The following is a 9,804-nucleotide window of genomic DNA, read 5'->3' as shown; positions in this document are numbered from 1 at the left end:
CTGTCCTTTTCTTAATCTCTTTCTTTCCCCTCATCTCTTTCTACCTGTTCTCCTCTCCCTCTCATTACACCCATTAGTCAACTCTCCTTTTTCTTTCTTTTCCCCCTTCTCATTCTTATCTTTTGAAAATATATTTTTTTTATAGTTATAGTTATATATAGTTATAGTTTTATAGCAATTGTGATAGCTGTGTAAACAATTAGAAAAATTGGATTTTCAGTTATGTTTTTTATTGTTAACCCAGCAGATACCAGTTTTGGCCAGCTAAAATCATTCCATGCGCAATTCAGAATATGACAAATTATTGTTTTGTTTGTTGTGCTTGAAAAATTGTACATGAATGTTTGTGATTTTTGTAAAATCAATTATAAAGAGCTGCAAATGTTTTTTTCCTGATATATAAAATGTTTTGGTTGGCTGTGTGAACACATTTGCGAATTCTGTACACATTGATTTGAGAAAATTATGCATATGATTTGTAATTTGTATGAAATGGATGAAAACTTACAATCTGTTTAGGACAATTACAAAGGGTTCAGATTATGAATCCTGTATTTAACTGTTATTTTGAGAGCAGTGATCTGAGTTTGGAGAAATGTGTCAAATCCTTCAAGAAAAACAAAATATTTTGTATGTATGTTGTGAAGTTGTGCCTTGAGTGTAAATCTTATGTATGTGTTCCACTTTCAATTATATCATATGCCATGACGCAATGAAACACCGAATTGTGTGGACGTCATTTTTGGCCAAGGTCATATTCCCATCCTATAATTTCATGAATCACTAGTATTAGTTATGTTACTTTGTGGCTTTTAGTGAAAGTGGCCAGATGGAAGGAGCTGTCCTCTGGCTAAATCTGGTCAAGTTTTTGATATTGCTCATGTGCAGTATGTGAAAGGTCATAATGTCCACAGAATAGTTTCAAAGCACAGTGAGACCATTACCATGCAGAATGTAAAGAGCTGTCAAGACTAGTGAGCATTTTGACAGGAGGATAAAAATCACCTTGTGGCGAGGGGGGCGTGGTTTTGCGAAGTCTGTAGCGGGAGAGAGAGGACGGAGCAGAGCGGTGAGTAAGTAGGTCAAGTGCAGATGATAAACACCTGTGTCTGATTGCAGTAATTGGCGTGGAGAGACCGGATATAAGCCGGCGAGAATGAGAGAGAGAGAGAGAGAGCTAGACTGGGACCTCGTGCTGCCTACACTTTTGCAAGGAACAACTTGAGAAACTGGACTGTTTATTTTTGTTTTGTGCTGTGCTTGCGTGCACGGTGAAGGCGCTCTGTGCGCAACCTTTTATTTACTTTTGAGAAACTTGCTAATAAAAACGAGTGTCCCAGTATTCGCCGACCCCTGTCTTCTTCCTTCCCTCACCCACAACACTGAACCTCATCACACTGGTGCCGAAACCCGGGAGGAAGAAGATCGCCGCCGCCATGCAGACCCCGCCAGCCACGCCGTTTGCGGACATCATAACATCGCTCGCCGGTCTTCATCAGGAACAACATCAGCAACTGCTGGCGATAAAGGAGGAGCAGGACCAGAGGTTTGAAGTGCTCCTCCGAGGCCAGCAGGAAGACCGCGAGCTGTTCCGGAGCTGGATAGACCGGGAGGTTCGGGCCACCCCCCCTGTTAAAGAAACATCAACGCCGCTGCCTCTCAACAAAATGGGTCCCCAAGATGACCCAGAGGCGTTCATCGATCTCTTTGAGAGGTCTGCGGAGGACCGGGGGTGGCCCACCGAGGACTGGCCAATGCGGCTCATTCCCCTGCTTTCCGGAGAAGCACAAGTAGCCGCCCACCAACTGCCAGTCCAGAACCTCCTGGTCTATAAGGACCTCAAGCGTGCAATACTCCAGCGGGTCGGCCGGACCCCCGAACAACATCGCCAGAGGTTCAGAACGCTGAGCCTCGAAGAGTCCGGTCGGCCCTTCATCATGGCACAACAGCTCCGGGACTCCTGCCGCAAATGGCTGATGGCCGACGAAAGCGACGTCGAGGACATCATCGACCGAGTGGTACTGGAGCAGTTCGTGGCGCGGCTTCCGAGGAAGACCGCGCAGTGGGTCCAGTGCCACCGCCCGACGTCGCTGGACCAGGCCATCCAGCTGGCGGAAGATCAGATGGTGGCGTGCCCTGGGGTCGGCGAACCCCTACCATCCGCTTCCCCCTCTCTCTCATGTCCCCCTCCTAAACCTGTCCCTCCTCCCAGGTCTCGTGTGGGGCTTACGCCCAGACCAGCGCCCAGATGGAGAACGGGGACCCCCGCAGAGCCGTTACCAGTGCCCCGAGTCCCTCCCAGAGGAGGAAGCTCATCTAGCGGTCTCTTTACTTCACCGGTTGCTTCCCCGCTCTCTCCACGCCAATCTCTTGACCCGCTTCCTGCCACCAGGGCGGCGGGGAAGTCTGGGCCGGCTTGTTGGCGCTGCGGGGATCCGGGTCATTTTATCGATCGGTGTCCGGTGATGGAGGTGGGGACACTGATCCGGGTCCCCGATGCGCCACAAGCTGCCCCCGATCAGGCTGGCCTGTACCAGATACCAGTAAGTATCAAGGGGGGTACGTTTTCCGCTTTGGTGGATTCAGGTTGTAACCAAACCTCCATCCATCAAAGTCTGATTCAACCTAAGGCATTGGATAGTAGCCGCATGGTTAAGGTACGGTGTATACACGGGGAGGTGTCGAATTATCCGATAATGCCTGTGGACATTCAATTTAGGGGACAAAAGCATAGAGTAGAGGTGGCGATTAATCCGCACCTCAGGCATCCGCTAATTCTGGGGACCAATTGGCCAGCATTTAATGAATTATTGGGGTATTTATGTGCGGATGCCTCTTGGGCAGAAAGAGATGAGAGGAACGAGGCAGTTGCTCAGGTGGGAGAAGCTGAGTCGGGACCTCTGGGGTCTGCTTCAGGGGAACGGAGCGCTCTGGAAAGAACCATCCTTACGGAGCGCGATGATTTTCCCCTGGAGCAGTCTCAGGATGAAACGCTGAAACACGCTTTTGATCAGGTCCGCTCTATAGACGGCCAGCTACTCCACCCTGACCAACCGCTCTCCTATCCTTACTTTGCAATTTTAAAAGATAAGTTGTATCGGGTGACCCAAGACGCCCAGTCAAAGCAGGATACAACTCAGTTGTTAATACCTAAAAGCCGCCGGGAAATGCTTTTCCAGGCGGCTCATTGTAATCCGATGGCCGGGCATTTAGGACAGACAGCTACACTAAACCGTCTCATGGCCCGATTTTTCTGGCCGGGCATTCACGAGAATGTGCGCAAGTGGTGCGCGTCTTGCCGTGAATGTCAGTTGGTGAATCCACCGGCCAACCCAAAAGCACCATTGTGCCCTCTCCCATTAATGCAGGTCCCCTTCGAGCGAATTGGTATGGACCTCATCGGGCCATTAGAACGGTCGGCACGGGGACACCGCTTTGCTTTAGTTCTGGTGGATTATGCAACGCGGTATCCTGAAGCAGTACCGCTCCGCACTATTTCCGCTAAGAGTGTGGCGAGCGCACTGTTTCAATTAATCTCCCGGGTGGGAATCCCGAAAGAGATTCTCACCGATCAAGGCACGGCGTTTATGTCACGTACGATTCGCGAACTTTACGAATTATTGGGCATTAAATCGATTCGCACCAGCGTCTATCACCCACAAACTGACGGGCTGGTGGAACGATTTAATCGCACGTTAAAAACCATGATTCGGAAGTTCGTACAGGAAGACGCCAAAAATTGGGATAAGTGGTTAGAACCCCTCTTGTTCGCTGTACGGGAGGTCCCGCAAGCCTCCACGGGGTTTTCCCCCTTCGAGCTTCTTTATGGACGTCAGCCCTGCGGGGTGTTAGACGTCCTTAGAGAAACTTGGGAGGACGGACCTTCGAATAGTAAAAACGAAATTCAGTATGTCCTGGATCTGAGAGCAAAACTCCACACTTTGGGGCGGCTATCAATGGAGAATTTGCTACAGGCCCAGGACAAACAAAGTCGGCTGTACAACAGGGGGGCTAGACTTCGTCAATTTGCACCGGGAGATAAGGTACTTGTATTACTCCCTACTTCTAGCTCGAAATTACTCGCAAAGTGGCAAGGACCCTTCGAGGTCACACGGCGAATTGGAGATCTTAACTATGAGGTAGCTCGAACAGATAGGGGCGGAGCACATCAAGTCTATCACCTCAACCTACTTAAAAAATGGTCAGAGGTGGAATCAGTGATGCTGGCGACGGTGGTGAGCGGAGAGGAGGATCTCGGGCCAGAGGCGAGTCTAAAAACTCAATCTCTCGCTCTGGCCCCTGGTGGAGACCACCTCTCACCCTCCCAGCTCTCTGATGTAAAAAGGTTACAAGCAGAATTTGCTGATGTGTTCTCGCCCCTACCTGGTCGGACAGACCTCATTCAGCACCACGTTGAGACAGAGCCGGGCGTGGTTGTACGCAGCCGGCCGTATCGTTTGCCAGAACACAAAAAAAAAGTAGTTCAGAGCGAATTAGAGGCAATGTTAGACATGGGAGTAATAGAAGAGTCCAACAGTGACTGGGCGAGCCCGATAGTTTTAGTGCCTAAAACCGACGGCTCGGTTCGATTCTGTGTGGACTATCGCAAGGTGAATGCTGTGTCGAAATTCGACGCTTATCCAATGCCAAGGGTTGACGAATTGCTTGATCGGCTAGGGACTGCTCGATTTTATTCGACACTGGACTTAACGAAGGGATATTGGCAGATCCCCTTATCTCCTATGTCCAAAGAAAAAACAGCTTTCACAACGCCGTTCGGATTACACCAATTTGTTACCCTTCCTTTCGGCTTGTTCGGGGCTCCAGCCACCTTTCAGCGTTTGATGGACAGAATTCTCCGGCCGCATGCTGCATATGCCGCTGCCTACTTGGATGATATCATCATCTATAGTGGGGATTGGCAGCGTCATATGCAGCACTTGCGGGCTGTCCTGAAGACGCTGAGAAGGGCGGGGCTCACGGCCAACCCGAAGAAGTGTGCAGTTGGGCGTGTGGAGGTAAGATATCTGGGCTTCCACTTAGGTCATGGACAGGTGCGTCCCCAAATTGATAAGACTGCAGCGGTTGCGACCTGTCCAAGACCAAAGACCAAAAAGGAGGTTAGACAGTTCCTGGGGCTGGCGGGATATTATAGAAGGTTTGTACCTAATTATTCGGACCTCGCCAGCCCGCTGACTGATCTAACTAAAAAGGAAGTACCAGATACGGTCCAGTGGACGGAGCAGTGCCAGCAGGCTTTTACTCAAATAAAGGCTGCTCTATGTGGCGGGCCGCTCTTACATGCTCCTGACTTTTCTCTCCCTTTTATTCTACAGACGGACGCGTCGGACAGAGGGATGGGCGCGGTCCTGTCCCAGGAGGTGGAGGGTGAAGAGCGGCCGGTGCTGTACATCAGTCGGAAGCTCTCTAAGAGAGAGACGATGTACAGCACCATAGAGAAGGAGTGTTTGGCCATCAGATGGGCCGTTCTCACCCTCCGCTACTACCTCCTGGGGCGGGAGTTCACCCTCTGTTCGGACCACGCTCCCCTGCAGTGGCTCCACCGCATGAAGGATACCAACGCGCGGATCACCCGTTGGTATCTAGCTTTACAGCCTTTTAAATTCCAGGTGATCCACAGGCCGGGTGCACAGATGGCTGTGGCCGACTTCCTCTCCAGGAGGAGGGGGGGGGAGGCTGCAGACCGGATGGCTCCCCGGCCTGAGTCGGGCGGTGGGGGTATGTGGCGAGGGGGGCGTGGTTTTGCGAAGTCTGTAGCGGGAGAGAGAGGACGGAGCAGAGCGGTGAGTAAGTAGGTCAAGTGCAGATGATAAACACCTGTGTCTGATTGCAGTAATTGGCGTGGAGAGACCGGATATAAGCCGGCGAGAATGAGAGAGAGAGAGAGAGAGCTAGACTGGGACCTCGTGCTGCCTACACTTTTGCAAGGAACAACTTGAGAAACTGGACTGTTTATTTTTGTTTTGTGCTGTGCTTGCGTGCACGGTGAAGGCGCTCTGTGCGCAACCTTTTATTTACTTTTGAGAAACTTGCTAATAAAAACGAGTGTCCCAGTATTCGCCGACCCCTGTCTTCTTCCTTCCCTCACCCACAACACTGAACCTCATCACACACCTGAATGTGGGACCACTTGAACACAGCTTCTAAAGACCCGGATGAGACCTCCAACCTCTATTTTCATATTGAACTGTAAGAGGTTGGAATGAGAGGTTGTGCAGCAGTAAAGAAACAATTTATTAGTAATATTTACAGCAAAAAACACCTTGTATTTGCCAAAGACCATAAGGATTGTATGGAAGATTGGAGCCGTGTTCTGCAGTCCGACAAGTCAATATTTAAGAACCCAGCATTGGATGGTGTCAGCCTGTCAGGTATGTTCATAGGAGACAACTGGAATGTTTTAATACCAAATAATGTATGTGTGGTGCCATTAAACACAGCAGGGAAGCAATGGTATTGGGGACGCATGTCTGCGGAAGGTGTTTGAAGGATCTACAAAGTTGCTGGCACTTTGAAAATGGACCAACACTTCAGAGTCCTGCTGAACACAATGGAGCCAAGTATGGAGGATCTGTTTGGAGATCAAATGTGTGTTTTCCAATATAATAACAATGCCAAACACACCGCGCATATGAAAAAAGTTGCATACAATGAGTGTTCATGCTCAGCATTTTGAAGTCTTCAAGTGGCCTCCTCAGTCCCCTGACCTTTCAAAGCCATTGAAAACCTTTGGGAAAATATATAAACCTGAATTGCGATCAGTCATGCAGGTCTTCCAGTGAAACTCAACTTTGGGAAGAACTTAGGGAGTATTGAAAAGAAGTTAAGCATGACATATATGCAAAGTACAGTGAGTCACTGCCCTTGGAGAATGCTGCTTTAATCGGTTAAAGCCGCATGGTATATAATCTTCAAAATATCTTCTGAGATCTACCTGCGATCATGCAGATTTCTACTTCTTTTCTAAGCAATTTTCACTTAGACTTGTGCTTTTTACCTGGCGAACCATAAAATGGCCAAAAAATCTTTTTGACTAACATTGATTGAGGAACTCGAGCCATATCAGGACAGTAAATAACCACCTAGAAACCTAACTATGATAAGATGCTTCAGAAGTATTTTTCTCTGTTAGTTAATGTTAACAAATTTTAACAAATAGAACATTGTTTTAAAGTTATGATAAATGATGTTGCCATGTTAAACTTATAACACATGAAAATGTTCTTAGGTCTCAAAAAAATTCCACATTTACTTTACACAATCAGACTCTTAAAGGGCAAGTTGGGCAACTTCAGATGGTTTTTACGTACTTTGTGTTTGATGTGACCTGTTTCAAAATGAGCAAGTGTTGAAATCGCCATGTTCAGTTTTTCAGTGTCACAAGAGTGTTTTGATATCACATGATGTATTCTGCCATACCGACCTCACTTGACAATAATTTTTTTTTCACTTGTTCACAAAATTCACTTGTTTCAAAGAAAGTAATTCCTGGAACATCCAATGGTGGAGAGTAACAAAGTAGTCTACTTAGTTAGGCTACTGTACTTAAGTCAGGCCCAGCTCCAGCTTCTGAGATGTAAGGTGGGCCAAGTGAAATTCCTGATGGGCCAAGACTTTTAACATTATTTTATTTTTCCACATAACAAAACTTTATATTATAACAAAAGAGGCAGGTCTTGAAAGGGACTCTCTATATCTGCAGGGCTCAATTAATTCTAAAGGCCCTTTCACACCGGATGCGTAACGAAAAAGCGAAACGAAAAAGCGAATAGTTCGTGTGCGAATAGTTCGCATCAAAACCATTCACATCAGCCGCGACGCGAATTTGCGACGTCTGTGACGTTCAGAGAGCTTCAACATTCCCAAACTTTCGCGCGAATCGCGCCGACAACTGAGAAAACATGGACACTTCATCATCATCATCATCATCCAGTCATAGTCATAGCATCCAGTGAAGACGAGCTTTTCATTTTATTTAAAAGACAGAAAAGAAGGTTTTGGGTGCACCCAATCTTACAGAACAGAGAGTCTGAAGGGGAGTATGCTTATGTGCACAGTTTTTTTTTTTTGCGTCTTCAACTAAACACAGTGCGTTTTGTAATGTAACTACACATTACATGTAACACACGAAGTAAGTAAGTTAAAAATCATTCGACTAGAAACTGTAGATATCACACAAAGAATGTATAGTATACTAAAAGCAGCCCTAAATAGTCTCACTACATTTTGTTACGTGTTCAAAGTAAACACGGTCTCTGTCTCTATCTTTGACGATAATAGTGTTAGCTTTCTATCCCAAATGTAGTTTGGCCTGCTAGCCTACACAGCACAGGACTATATGACTAAAACTATCACACAACAAACTCAGTCAAGATAACCGAGTTGGTTGGCAATGCTACGCCACACATTGTCTTTCAAATCGTTGTCCTTGTAGTATGTGATTGGCTGAAGCCTATTCTGTCGCCGCAAAAGTAAAAAAAAAAAAAATCGACATCGAAGCGAATAAAATAAAAGTCGTTTTTTTCGCCGCTGCGCATTCGCGTTCGGTGTGGAAGCACTCATTACACAAACAGCTGATCGAAAAATAAAACCATCGCGTACAGTGTGAAAGGGCCTTAAGGACCTTTTACAGGTTCATTCCAGGTTAGGTTTTTACTTAGCCTGCAAAACTTTTCACTGGCCCTACCACAAATTATTTTATTTTTTTACCAGTATTATTACTGGTAGAATTTTGATAAATATAAAGACAAGTAAACCGTCAGTGATAAAATATGAACAACTGAACAAATTACAAGCAATAGCACAAATAAATACAATCAGGACAGGACTGAGTGGGCTGGGGGCTTGAGTTTATGTTGGGGCCCTGCCTACGCTACAAATGACCTCAACTAGAACATCATTATGGAGTAGCACAAAATACACAATGTAAATTTGCTTTGAGGTTCCTAGAACAATTAATATGCAACGTGCCTATCGTCAAAGTTTAGAGGTAATATTAAATAAACATTATAAAATACAGGATGTGCTCTCTTCAGTTGAGAGAAGATATAAACCCTGAAATAACACTGAGCAATAAAGCCAGAGATGAACAGTTTTTCTTTTTATGTATTGTCATAAGTGTCATCAGATTCGTACAATAAATGCAATCAGAATAAAACGACACTGTATGGCTATTACCAATCAAATTAAATCCGTATCAACAAACTTAATGCAGCTCATACGCAACATGAATAGATTTGCACAGTAATACATAGGCTATGCAATCATAATTTCAAAGCAATTAATTAATTACTGTGATTACATACTTTTTCTTCAAAAAGTAAGGGGTCACTCTTAATTTCTTTAATTTAATTAGTTACTTCTGATGTAATTCCATTAAATACTGTATAGACTATAAAAATTTGATATAAAACAATAGTAGATTTAACATCAAATTTTATGTTAAAATGTTTTGTAACCTTCTCCCTTTAAATACTTTGGTCAATTCAAGAATAATTTATGCAATTTTATATTATTTATTTGAAAGAATTAAAAGAGCAGTTTCATAGCTTTGCATTGTTCAACTGCTCAAGGTTGATATGGGATTGAGAAAATAATTAGTAATAAGTAATGGAATTCTTTTGAGAGAGTAATTAGTAGTAATCTAATTACACTGTTGAAGATGTAATTAGTAGCTAGTAATTAATTACTTTTTTTAAAGAAACTTACTCAATACTGTGCATAAATTATGTTTTAACAGATTTAAAGCTGCAGTCCGCAGTTTTTCCTCTGTCGCCATCTCTG

At 45.3% G+C, this 9,804-nt stretch overlaps 1 long non-coding RNA gene across 1 annotated transcript; it reads right to left on the bottom strand.

The window, feature by feature from the left end:
• Window positions 1-8,613, bottom strand: LOC309511099. Its single transcript, XR_014210499.1, has 2 exons — window positions 6,136-8,613; window positions 1-1,005 (listed from the first exon to the last, which is right to left on the bottom strand). It is a non-coding gene; the product is annotated as an uncharacterized lncRNA (long non-coding RNA).
• Between the last annotated feature and the right edge of the window lie 1,191 nt (window positions 8,614-9,804).

This window comes from Leuciscus leuciscus, assembly GCF_965113295.1.
Source record: "Leuciscus leuciscus genome assembly, chromosome: 12".
Lineage (NCBI taxonomy): Eukaryota > Metazoa > Chordata > Actinopteri > Cypriniformes > Leuciscidae > Leuciscus > Leuciscus leuciscus.
This window is presented reverse-complemented; position numbering and strand designations above follow the sequence as displayed.